At 48.0% G+C, this 13,437-nt stretch overlaps 1 long non-coding RNA gene across 1 annotated transcript in view; it reads left to right on the top strand.

The window, feature by feature from the left end:
- LOC146208390 (uncharacterized) overlaps positions 1 to 13,192 on the top strand; it is a 244,889-nt gene extending 231,697 nt beyond the window's left edge. Inside the window, exon 3 of the long non-coding RNA XR_014704901.1 lies at positions 13,078 to 13,192. This is a non-coding gene — a long non-coding RNA (uncharacterized LOC146208390). The remainder of the gene's footprint in view (positions 1 to 13,077) is intronic.
- The last annotated feature ends 245 nt before the right edge of the window (positions 13,193 to 13,437 follow it).

Below are 13,437 nucleotides of genomic sequence, written 5' to 3'. Positions count from 1 at the left end.
TCAGCTTTTATCGTAACAGCATATTTCAAACCGCTATCTCTTTGTCAGCCTTTATCATAACAGCATATTTCGAGCCGCTTTCTCTTTGTGAGCTTTTATCATAACAGCATATTTCGAGCCGCTTTGTCTTTGTGAGCTTTTATCATAACAGAATATTTCAAGCTGCTTTCTCTTTGTCAGGTTTTATCATAACAGCATATTTCGAGCCGCTTTCTCTTTGTCTTTGTGAGCTTTTATCATAACAGAATATTTCAAGCTGCTTTCTCTTTGTCAGGTTTTATCATAACAGCATATTTCGAGCCGCTTTCTCTTTGTCAGCTTTTATCGTAATAGCATATTTCAAACCGCTGCCTCTTTGTCAGCATTTAATATAACAGCATAGTTTGAGCCGCTTTTTCTTTGAAGAAACGAAGTTGTTGTAGCCGTCGCCACCAACATTTCTTGCATTGGCATTGTAGTAATTATTTGACGCCCGCATATAAAACAATGCGGAGCACTCACGGGACGTTCACTCTTAATGCGAACTCTATTCAAAGAGTCAATGCGTCCAACGCTGCTGCACATTGCAGCAAATACGTGGCCAGTGCCCAGAGGGACCTTGAGACGGCGCTTCGCCTAACCTGTCACATGGCTTCGATGCACGGCGGGGTCGGACTAGACAGACGACCACTTTCAAGACGGTTCAATGCTTACGTCTTAATGCGGTCTTTACAACTTTTGTGCAGTCAGCAGATGTAAAAGACTGAAAGTGATAGTCGGATAACTGTTATGAGAGCGCCCCTTGCAGAGGCGTGGCGCGCAGTTCAATGTAACGAATTTCGCTTAACGGAAGTTAAATATACGTAAACAATGCTGTTTTACTTTTGCATGGATCTTGAAGTTATGCTCTCAAGGTTAGATACAAGCAATAATTCGATATAAACATCATTTGGATATATCCGAGTTTGATATATGAGAGATCGGATATAATTAATTTCACGATTCTGGATGGTTACAAAGGAGGCGCCATCATAAGACTCGCCGGCTCCGACGTCACGCTTCTTCCATCTCGCCTCGAGCGGCATGTGGGTGACTCGGGTGCGTTTCTTCTGGACACATTTATTTCCCCTCGGAAAAGTAAGGGGGACACGATCTCCACGGTTGCAACCTACAAAAGCACCCGTCTGCGGTTTCCGTTTCGAACCCACGTGCCCGTGCACGCACGTTTTTACTGGCTTTGTCACCGCTAACTTAATTTGTACGTCTGTTCTTCTGACTGTCGCCTCGTCCAGACTTGAATTAACTATGCTGAGGTATACTTCCTCTTTGGCCCTTATTTCAAATGGAATACGCGTCACTGAGAAAAATAAGCAAACAATTCTGGTTGGTTACTGCTACTTTATGGCTACCAGTCATATTAGAGACATTTAGTTTGGCGCTACCGCTCACCGCCACCGCGCCAACGCAACCGCGCGTCGTCAGCCACGCGTGCACTGATTGGCCCCTGTGTCTCAAATACTCCGACATTTGACGGGAACGTGGCGTCATTTGTCTTCATAAGATGATCTGCGCATGATTACTGACGCTGGCGCGGTAGCGGTAGACTTGGCGGTCAACGGTAACGTTGAACTAAATGTCTCTCGTAACGGTGCTTCGTTCTGCCGAAGAACATCGGCTGAGCGACACGTTGTAAACTGTTGCGATGCACGTGACGAAATATATATTGCCACCTAGCGTTGCCAGGTGGCGCATGACTGAGTGAAGGACGACGAAGTGTCGCTTGTGGGTTTTGTGTCTGTGCTGCTCACCGCTGTTGTATCGGAGCTAACCCCTTGATATTCTTGATATCCTCAATCACCTTGTACGTGACATTCTGGTGGAGCTGCTGGGTAAGATCACCTATGCAACAGTCTCCATCTGAAAGACGTCGCGCCAGCCCTGCGCCATTGGACACCCCCGTGCATCGCTGCAGTCGATGGCTCCAGGGACTGCCTCCGGAGTTTCAGCCATCACCCGCCGCCATGACATCTAGTGCTTCTGCTCAGCAGGTAACGGGCGTCGCACCGGCCTGTAAGTACACCTTGCAGGCCCCTCGGGTACCGAAGTCTTTCCATGGTGACCTCTTTGAGGATGTGGAGGACTGGTTCCTTCAGTTTGAGCGTGTCGCTGCTTTTAACCAGTGGGACGATACTGCCAAACTAAGGAACGTCTACTTCAGCCTTGAGGATGGCGCCCGGATCTGGTTCGAGAACCGAGAGCAAATGTTAACATCGTGGCGGGAATTCCGTCGTCAACTGCTCGAGGCCTACACTAGCGCGGATCGTCGCGAACATGCAGAACGTGCCATTCACTCCCGCATCCAGATGCCGAATGAGAGTGTCCAAGCGTACGTCGAGGACATGATGCGCCTCTTCAGGCGAGCCGATCCCGCCATGTCCGAGGACAAAAAGGTCAGGCACTTGATGCAGGGTTTGAAAGAGCAACTGTTCGCAGGCCTTGTGCGCAACCCACCGTCGACTGTAAATGGATTCCTTGCGGAGGCCGCCACAATGGAAAGGGTGCTCCAACAACGTGCCGCGGCTTATAACCGACCTCTCCATACTGGCACAACTGCAGAGTCATTTGCATCTTCCGAGCGGCATCCTGATGCTTTGCGTGAACTAATTCGCAGTGTTGTGCGCGAAGAACTGAGAAAGTTCTGGAACCCCATGCAGCAATCGCCAGCTTCCATTTCTGCTATAGTGCAATAGGAGGTACGACACGCGCTCAAGAGCCCTCTTTCGCCTATAGTTACGAGCCCACCATTGCTGTCGGGGACCGAAAACCGTCCCACATATGCGGAAGTTCTGCAGAGTCAGGCTCCCCCTTCACTGCCACCCATTCGCGCGCCGCCTACAGTTCCGCTGCCCTCGGTGCAACCAGTGCAGTACTTCGACGAACGTCCCCTGCCCCGACGCAAAGCCGACATTTGGCGCACGCCTGACCGTCGTCCACTCTGCTTCCACTGCGGTGAACCAGTCCATCTTTACCGGGATTGTCCTTATCGACGCCTCGGTCTTCACGGCTTTCGCATCGACGCGCCTCCTCCCTGGTTTGGTCAACGACCCCGAGTTATTGAAGAGTACCAGGCGGAACAGCGTTCATCTCGTTCGCAGCGTCAGTCCCGCTCCCCTTCACCAAGGCGCTCATTGACGTCCACCCAAGGTTCCTCGCGAGAGGGGCAAGGCCGCTCGTCTAGCCCTGGTCGGGAAAACTGAAAACAGCGACCTTCGGGGGCGAGGCCGCTGGTAGTCGCTGCGTTGAAGACCTCCCTCGTCGCCGCTTCGATCCGACCGCGAGCTGCTGGTACTGTCCCCTAGGGAAGCCAAAAGCGTTTCTCTGGACATTCCTGTCATTTTAGACGGTCGTACTACAGTCAATGCATTAGTGGACACCGGAGCGGATTATTCGATTTTGAGTGGTCGCATGGCGACTGTTTTGAGGAAGGTGCTCACTGCTTGGCCAGGTGTGTACCTTCGAACCGCCGGTGGTCATATAGTTACCCCAAAGGGGATGTGCACGGCTCGTATTCAGATTAACAGATATACGTTCGTCGTTAGTTGCGTCGTTTTTAGTGACTGTTCCCGTGACCTTATCCTCGGCATTGACTTTCTGCGAGAATACGGAGCAGTTATCGACCTGCGAAATAGACGCGTCACATTTTCGATGGGACAATGTGCCGAACGAGATAGTAGCAGTCCTTGCAATGCCGCACTTCGCGTTTCCGCCGAGAGCGTCTCGCTGCCGCCGCGAAGCAGTGTTCTTGTGGAAGTTACCTGTGACGATTTCCGTGCCGGCGATGCTGTAGCGGAAGCGATCCATTCACTCCTGCTTGCTCAAGACATCTGCGCTGCTCTAAGTTTATTGTCGCTTCACAATGGCCGGGCTGCACTCCTTGTCACAAATTTTTCTAATGAGCACCGGCACTTGTTTCCGGGAACTGCTATCGCTTTCGCTGACCCTGTTACGCACGATCCGGTCTGTTTTACATCCACGGCAGTCGAAACTAATGAGCCATCTCTTGACAACATCGACATTAACTGCCACTTGTCGAAGGAGAAACGGCGGGCCTTAGAGCTACTGTTGCTGGACTTCAAGCACTGTTTTGCTTCTTCGTCGAAGGTTTGTCAAACGCCCATCACACAACATCGCATCATTACTTATGAAGACGCTCGCCCTATACGACAGCAGCCTTATCGTGTGTCTGCCAAAGAACGAGAAGTGATCCAGACGCAGGTTCAGGAGATGCTGGATGATGGTGTTGTGCAGCCTTCACAAAGCCCGTGGTCTTCACCAGTAGTCCTGGTCAAGAAGAAAGACGGCATTCTTCGATGTTGCGTCGACTATCGGAAATTGAATAATGTGACAAAGAAAGATGTATACCCGTTGCCGCGCATCGATGACTCACTGGACAGATTGCGACGTGCGAAGTATTTTTCATCTATTGATTTGAAAAGCGGCTATTGGCAAATCGAAGTAAACGAAAGAGACCGAGAAAAAACCGCATTTTTCACTCCAGATGGCCTATATGAATTCAAAGTACTCCCATTTGGATTGTGCTCTGCCCCAGCTACATTCCAAAGGATGATGGACACCGTCCTCACTGGCCTCAAGTGGCAGATCTGCCTTGTGTACTTGGACGACGTAGTTGTTTTTTCCGAAACATTTGACCAACACCTCGAACGCCTTCGAGCTGTACTGGAAGCGCTCCGTTCTGCTGATCTCACGCTGAAGCCCGAGAAATGCCACTTCGGGTATACAGAACTCAAGTTCCTTGGCCATGTTGTGAGCGCCGATGGGGTGCGCCCGGATCCCGAAAAGACTGCTGCCGTCGCACGGTTTCCCGTTCCAGCTAACAAGAGGGCTGTTCAGCGCTTTCTCGGCCTGTGCGCATATTATCGGCGGTTCATTGCGGACTTCTCTCAAATTGCGGAACCTATAATGCGCCTCACAAGGAAGGACACCGCCTTTGTGTGGAACTCTGAGCAGCAGAAGGCCTTCTCTTTGCTTCGCGAGCGCCTTCAAACATCCCCTGTTCTGGCGCACTTCGATAAAGCGGCTGACACAGAGGTACACACTGACGCCAGTAGTATCGGTCTTGGCGCGGTCCTTGTTCAGCATCAAGACGGGATCGAGCGAGTAATAGCCTATGCTAGCCGCACACTCTCTCGCGCCGAAACGAACTACTCCACCTCGGAAAAGGAATGCCTGGCGGTCATGTGGGCCACTATGAAGTTTCGCCCCTATCTTTACGGCCGACCATTTAAAGTCGTCACAGACCATCATTGTTTGTGCTGGCTGGCAAATCTGCGAGATCCATCGGGACGACTTGCACGCTGGAGTTTACGACTTCAGGAATTTGACATAACTATTGTTTATAAGTCAGGCCGCAAACACGAAGACGCTGACGCGCTGTCACGAGCCCCCGTTGACACTGACGATGCTGCAGCCGATGGCGACAACGGCTTTCTAGGAGCTCTCAGTGCATCTGAGCTCAGGGATCGACAAAGAGCTGATCCAGACATCCTTCCATTCATCGATTATCTGGAAGGGCGTGATACGCCGCTCCCTCGACGCCTATCTCGGCACATTGGTTCATTCTGTATGCAGCAAGGCGTCTTGTATAAAAGAAACTCCCAAGACCAAGAAAGAGATTACCTTCTGGTAGTACCATGCGAGCTCCGTGCGGATATTCTACTTGCTTGCCACGACGAACCGACGTCTGGTCATTTGGGTTACTCACGGACGCTTGCTCGAGTCCGCAACATGTATTACTGGCCAGGACTCTCCGCAACTGTGAAACGCTATGTAAGAAGCTGTCGCGAATGCCAGCGCCGTAAAACACCGCGCCTGAAGCCTGCCGGATTTCTCAAGCCCGTTAGAGCACCACGTATTCCGTTCGACCAAATCGGCATGGACCTCCTTGGCCCTTTCCCTTTGTCGCAGGCGGGAAACAAATTGATAGTAGTCGCTACTGACTACCTGACCCGATACGCTGAGACAAAGGCAATCCCTCATGCCACGGCTTCTGAAGTAGCCGAGTTTTTCATGCATAGCATAGTCTTGCGGCATGGCGCCCCTTCGTATGTCATTACCGACAGAGGGACAGCTTTCACTTCGCAGCTCATCGACCACATATTTGAGTTGAGTTACACGACACATCGCAAGACCACAGCGTACCATCCGCAGAGCAATGGTCTCACCGAAAGGTTAAATAAGACGATTGCGGACATGTTGTCAATGTACGTCGAAGTGCAGCACAAGAGCTGGGACGAGGTGCTGTCGTACGTCACATTTGCGTATAATACAGCCCAACAGGAAACAACGCGCTTCACACCATTTCGACTTGTGTACGGGCGTGAAGTTCAGAGCATGCTCGATTCCATGCTTCCGTGCCCAGATGATGACCAGCTTCCGCCAGGTGCCCAGCAGTATGCCATCCGCGCTGAGGAAGCCCGCCAGCTTGCCCGTGTGCACATCGGCCGGCAGCAGACCTCTGACGCGCACCGCTACAGCCTCCGGCACCGCCAGGTTCACTACAAACCTGGGGACCAAGTCTGGGTGTGGACACCAGTTCGCCGTCCAGGCTTTTCAGAGAAACTCCTTTCCCGCTACTTCGGGCCTTACAAAGTGTTGCGTCGTGTGAGTGATCTCAGTTATGAAGTTATTCCAGACGGCGCCGCACTTTCAAAACGTCGAAAGCCCAGCTCGGACATTGTGCACGTTGTGCGGCTGAAGCCGTACTACCAACGATAACGCACGGCCACCTCCTGTGACGACTCTCTTACTTCGCACACCGTTCTCACCGCCCGTCTTCACTTCTTTTTTTTCCATTTTTTTTTTTCGGAAGGGGGAGTAATGCCACCTAGCGTTGCCAGGTGGCGCATGACTGAGTGAAGGACGACGAAGTGTCGCTTGTGGGTTTTGTGTCTGTGCTGCTCACCGCTGTTGTATCGGAGCTAACCCCTTGATATTCTTGATATCCTCAATCACCTTGTACGTGACAATATTCTGCCATTCATAACTGAGAGATTGTATTGTCATCGTACATGTAAAATATCTGCCATAGCTATTGTTTAACAGATTATAAGGCTAAAAGATGGGAGCGGTTCAGCTCAATTGGTGTGGTTACTCCGCTTTTGAGAGCAAGTGGTGGTTAGCCACTCGTATGAAGCTGATGATTATAAGCTGGGTTATGTGGGGCGAATTATTTAGAAGAATGAAGGGTGCAGGGAATGCCTTAGTCCTGCAATGGTTTCAGTCCGGCTGATATTGTCATTCATGGTGAGTATAAGATACGCTTTTAATGTCTGGCTGATATTTGTCTTTTCGAGCGATAGATTACACTGCTCGCAAAAATCGTATCATGGTAATTTGTGGTTGTAGTGGCTGATGAATAATGGGTGTGTGATAGGCTATGATGAAAATAAAAACATTGCGGTTCATAGATTAGTTGATGAATTAAAGAAATGGAACAATGAAACGAAAGCGGAAAATGGGGGATCAAAGGTGTCAAGATGGTCACAATGAAAATCGAATGCTTCATGATTCTAATTAAGAAAATTAGGAATTTGTAATGGATCAGTTAATTGAAAAATGAAGGATGCCTTCAAAGGTGTCAGACTGCTTAAATGAAAAGCCAGTGTTTGCTAATGCTAAGTACTGGTGTATAACAAAATAAAAAACGAAAAATAGAAATTTGAAATTTAGAAAAAAAAAAGCAATACAATTAAAGAAATAAAAAAGTGTAAAAATATCATCAGTGTCCGTGAATCTCTATTGCGTTGTACCCTCAACGGCGGAGCTTAAGTGTCCCCCTAATTTTCTTTACATAGGAACCACAGTTGTCCTCCGGCAGGTGCGAACATGCTTTGGAAGATAAAGTAACTAAAATTCCCTCGAACGCGTTGGGGACCTGAAACGTGAAGGTCATGTTATCGGGGAAAGTGGCCAACAGAAATATAGAACAGCTTGGCTGCTTTCTCGCTGCCTTTTATGTCTGCTTTAAATCTACACTTAACCCTTCAGCCACTCTACGTTGTCTTTAGAACAACCCGTGCTTAGCTGGGAGATGTGGAGCCGCCCCGCGGTAGCCGTAGGAAACAAGCTGGAAGGCGGCCTAGCAGACTGCAATAGCAACTCCCCCGTGCCTTTCTTATTGGGAGCGATACAGAGATACGAGACTGATTCCATCGTGCGCCACTAGAGTGTTGCGTATGCACACACCACTGGCGCAACGGACGGATTCCAAGCGTTGCGTAATCGCGTATCTGGTTGCGGATGCATTTATGTTATGGTGTATCTTGTTAAGGCCGTTCTGTGTGCGTTAGGAGCTCTCCTCTCCTAAGATCAAACAGTTCGAATGTTTTTATCGACTTGTAGAGTGATTTGTTGCGTTATTTCTCCACTTCAGATGGTTTTACAAGACGTTGAGGATGTTCGGTCACGCACGTGATCAGCGTGTACTTGGGAATAGTTCAGGGTAATAGGACCAGACTTCTTCCTTACGTGGAACGCGCTCGCCGAAATCTTCCCTTCTTCGACCTTGTCGATGGTTTCAAAGGTTCGTGCGACATGACAGAGCGAGAGGGAGAGAGAGGGAGAGATATATATGTTAAAGACAACAGGATCGCGTCGGGACCAATAACATGTGTACACTGTGTGTGGGAGCTTCCGGTATTACGGTAACGGTAATCGCAACACGGTATTCACTAGTAGTCACAAGTTGCCGATTTATGTGAAGAAACATTCTCCATAAGTATAATGCCCTGCTTAAACAAGCCGCATTACGCATGTGCCTGCGTGAACTGTAGGGGTAGAGTGCTTTGATTCGTAACCCTATAGTCCCTGAGGTTTCTCTTCCCACCTGCAAGATGAAGCCCAAATCAGCAGCCCGGTGCCAACTCGGCCATGTTACGTGGTCTCGTGACGTTACACAACCAACCGACTAATCAGAGCACGGCCGTCTCACTTGCCAACTACCTCGCGCCAGAGAAATGTCCGAGACTTTTCGCTCACAGCACCTACTCCGTATATTTCTGGAGAGCGGGCCTTTAAGCTCTATCCTGTTAACATTATTGTTGGCCGTTTTACTGCGTAGCATATATATCCCTATTTAACCAGCAAATCAGAGGTGCGCAGCCACCAACCATAAATTCCACCTTCGACCGACTTTCATGCTCCAGCAACCCGACCACGGCTATTGACAAACCATCCCAACAAAAGGCGTCCACCTATCACCCATCCAGTAACCTTCAGCCTCCACCAAATTACAGATCTCAGACGGCCGCGAAGCAGTACTGGAACGAAAAAACGACAGCAAAATCCAATTTAAATTCTCAGGCAGAAGGCAGTCAGTGTGAACGCGCAATGTCGACCCGTACTGCATGCTAACGCGGATTTCTCCAGTCACATCGCATTGTCGCCTGTGCATTTAAAGCAACAACTATAAAATGCCCGTTCTTTGAGTTTCACGTCGTTGCAGTAGTAAGAGCAGTGCGTGACCGGAGGCTGGTTGCCAGGCCAACTATCCGGGCGGGTGCTACCGTGGAAAGACGGAGGTGTGCCGAGAGAGGAGAAATGCGTTCATTGGGTTCCGCATAGATGTGGAAGTAATAGCTGCATAAGAATAAATGCCATTCTCTGTAACAGTACATACATACATGTTCCTTTCGAATTGTTTACCATGGATATATCGCGAAATGAAAATGCGTTTTTTGCCGTCGCTGAATATTGTGTTACGCAGCGGTGAATATTCTTTGATCGTTTTTCTCTAATTTGTTAATTACTCGAGGCTCCCGTTCAGTTAAGCGCCTGGCGGCGCCGGCGTGAGGGGAAAGCGAGGATTGGTCGAAAATGCTTGACGTTACCTGTGGAGCGGCGGGATTCAAAAGCAAACTGAATGCGCTAAAAAGAAAGAATGAAACGCGAGGTGAGGATTGAAACCTCGAACCATACATACCGAGTGAGGCAGGCCATTTCTAGGCCATGCAGTTCATTCATAGATGTTCATTGTTCCTTCATAGATTCATAGATAGATAGATTCATAGAGATTCATAGAGATAGAAGAATGTTCATAGATGTTGTTTTAAGTAGAGTTTATATAGGTATATGTCTTATAATTTTTCACATAGTGTAATAGCTCACGAACACCTGTCAACCCTGTTGACTAAATTGCTCACTAAATTGCGGGAGCTTTGAGCGAAGTCCTTAAATTATCATTTGTGAGGCGGGAAGCTCTATCCTGGAATCACGTAGAAAGGCTGCTAGGCGGCTTAATAGTTGAAACAATAGCATAAATTATTACGGATTCGTTTGGAAGCGCGCTATCTCAGGTTGGGGTGAATGTACGCAAATAAGGATCCACAAAGGAAGTCGCTGACAGAGACCACTAACGCGGTCGCGTATTCCTTTAAATTTCCACCAATTTTTTTTTTCTAACTTTGAAGTTTGCGCGCTAAACTCTTCATTCACTTTTCTCCTTTAAGTAGTTGCTAAATGCAGTGTCAGTCCTAACTAAATGTATTTCGGTATAGAAAAAAAAAAATCACCGAAATGCGCCAAGCGTAGACTAGTAGAACTGTTGCACTTGCATCGCGCAAGAGAGTTTATTCTTTAGGGGGAAGGGGAGAACGGGAGGGGGAGGGGGCAATTGTTTTCAACATAATGCGTAAAAATCCCGGTTAGAAAGCAAACTGGACGGTAGCGCCATCAGACCAAAGCAATATGCTCACGCATTTTGTCACCCGTGCTGAGATGGGTAGTGACCAAAATTTTTACGAATGTGCTCTAATTATTATATTGTGCTTTTATCAAAAGGGATGTGAGCAGCCGTAATATCAGGAAATGCTATTTTCCAAGAATAGGAAAGATATGCGGCATAATATGGTGCATGGTCGTTTGGAAAATGTTTCTCTCTTCGTGAATTTTTATATCTTTCTGGGCCATAATAAAACAGGATAGCTGTATGCATCATTGATAAAGCCACCGTTTTAATCTTGCTCTCAACGGCGCGCTCGTGAGATATTCCCATTAGTTAAATAATTCAATGAAACACTCAAGAAAAAAAAGGAACTACAAGCATAAATTGTATGAAGTTGTGTCTGTCCTGCATGCGATTTCGGAAGAAGATGTAGTCGCCTGAGCCTAGATATATTACATGGGATACTAGGAAGAGAACAGCCGAGCTAATATTTCGTCAATCGCAGCAGCAATAGGTAAAAAACAGTCTTTGTAACCGTTGTAACTATCCATTCGCGGTTGATTCCGCAATTATACATTTTACAGTTTGGCATCATGTAAACAGCGCCGCGTTTTTGTCAGCAGCATAAACGCGAGGCTTACGAATACAGCGCTGTTCATTTGAGCTCGTCTGGAACTGGCATCTGGATTAAAGCGTGAGGCTTAAATCCGGAAGCGGGCTGCCGACAGCTGGCACCAGCGCGGCTGTCTCGTTGGAAGCGATCTCCTTAGCCGACCTCGAGGCTGATACGGCGAGGAGCATGCTGGCTGTCGGGACTAGAATGTGTCGTGGCACGCTGGCCTGGATTCGCCGATCAGACTCGCTATTTGGCGCGAGTCGTGACAGGTTCCGGTTGCAGGCGATTAAGCGTGGTTCGCTTGACCCTTGGATAGGGCTTAGCACTTAGGCCGCTACTGTGTCTGTAGCGCGCTGAGAAAAGGCTGCAGATGAGAACGAATAGCTGAATGAGTAGCGGTATACGCGTCATAATTTATGCGCCTAAGTCTTACCTGTTTGTTTTCATACTTTCATCCTTTGTTCGCTTACTAATCAGCCGTCGGGAATTTAGAAGCTTCCAATGTGTACTTGGTTAAAGTGATTTAACGTCTCAAAGTGACTCAGGCCATGAGAGACGCCGTAGTGGAGGACTACGAAAATTTTTTGCCACCTGGGGTTCCGTAATGTGCACTGACATCGCACAGAACACGGGCGCCTTGCTTTTCGCCTCCATCGAAAAGCGGCCGCCGCGGCTGGGATTTGGAAGTCGAGCGCCCTAACCCCTGCACCACAACGGCGGGGCTTCCGCTGTGTGATGATGTAGCGTGAGTTGTCACGCTAGCGAAGAAAATTCTGGCACTACCTTTCTGGTAATGTCATGATCCTTTTTGAAGACGTTTTGAAGACATTTTGAAGCTCAAGCTTTAAGTCGAGGCTGTTTTTCGGAGTGGTATATAGAGTTCAACGCCAGAAAAGACATTGGCTGTGATGGGCGCGTTAGTGGGGGGTTCCCGAAATCTCGATCATCAGAGGTTCTTAAATATACACTGGCATGGCACAATTGAACGGGCGCCTTGCATTCGTCTTCCATTGAAATGCTGCCGCCATGCACGTTGGGATAGCGACCACGTTCACGGGTTCGGGAGCTCAAGATCGTTCTGCGACACCCGGCAACCCGATGTGTGTTGCAGGTCAGAAAGCAGAGCTCCAGCTCTAAAAAAAAAAAAAAAAAAAAAAAAAAAAAGGTGTACCATGTATGCAACTTATCATTGGTATTTTTGTTGACAACGTCACAGGAGCTAGAGCTGCAGCATTTCATATTCCATCCCTGAGTACTGCTTTGTCTAACCGCTTTACAAGAGTCATGCGTATTTTTCCTGCTTTTTACCAGTTTTCTTTTTTTTCCATTGCTTAGGCATCTGTATAGCGGCTACGACATCGAGCGCAGTGGACATGAAAAATACGTGGCGAGTTGCGAGATGTTGTTAATATAGCTTAAAAATTTTACACGGAAGTGATTAGTCGTTTACAATACTAGTGATAGTTTCGTTTCCTGTCGAGGCGGAGTTCTGTACCCTAGAGAAACGTTTTATTATGATTTCTTACGTAGTTTACGTAAATGTCGAATTGGATTCACAACCTAATATTCAAATGTAGAAGGGGTGAGGTATGGAAGTTGTAAAAAAAAAAAAAAAAGAGAACTTTATGTTCTCAAGCACGCTTGCATCTTTTTTTTTTTTTCATATCCCCACTTATTCTAAACCCAGTCATACCAACACCACATGTAAATCAAAGTAAGCCTTCCATTTTTCTTCTTTCAGAATAATGCAGCATCAAGAGAAAACCAACTTGTGGATGCTTGGCAAGGCCGAAGAAATCGATGTAGTGAAGCAACAAAATGAGAAAATTTATTTTCACGAGCTGAGCACCTTGTTTTCCGTGAGTCGAAAGCGTACCTTTTCATTTAATTTTGTACCGACGGCTTGTTTCCGTCAGCTTCGATTTTTCTTGCTGTAGCTAAAATACGGAATATAGCTTGGGGGAGAGTTGAGTAACGCGTGACTTCCCTCTAAACTCGAGTTGAACATTACCACAACGCGGGAGTGGCCTTAGATTTCTACGGCAGAGCTTGGAGGATTACATATCATGCTGTCATATGCCACAGAAACGCATGCAACAGC

The sequence above is a fragment of the Amblyomma maculatum genome, chromosome 1 (genome assembly GCF_055883805.1).
Source record: "Amblyomma maculatum isolate TAMU_Amacu chromosome 1, ASM5588380v1, whole genome shotgun sequence".
NCBI lineage: Eukaryota > Metazoa > Arthropoda > Arachnida > Ixodida > Ixodidae > Amblyomma > Amblyomma maculatum.
The sequence above is the reverse complement of the archived record's forward strand: the minus strand, read 5'-3'. Positions and strand labels throughout refer to the sequence as shown.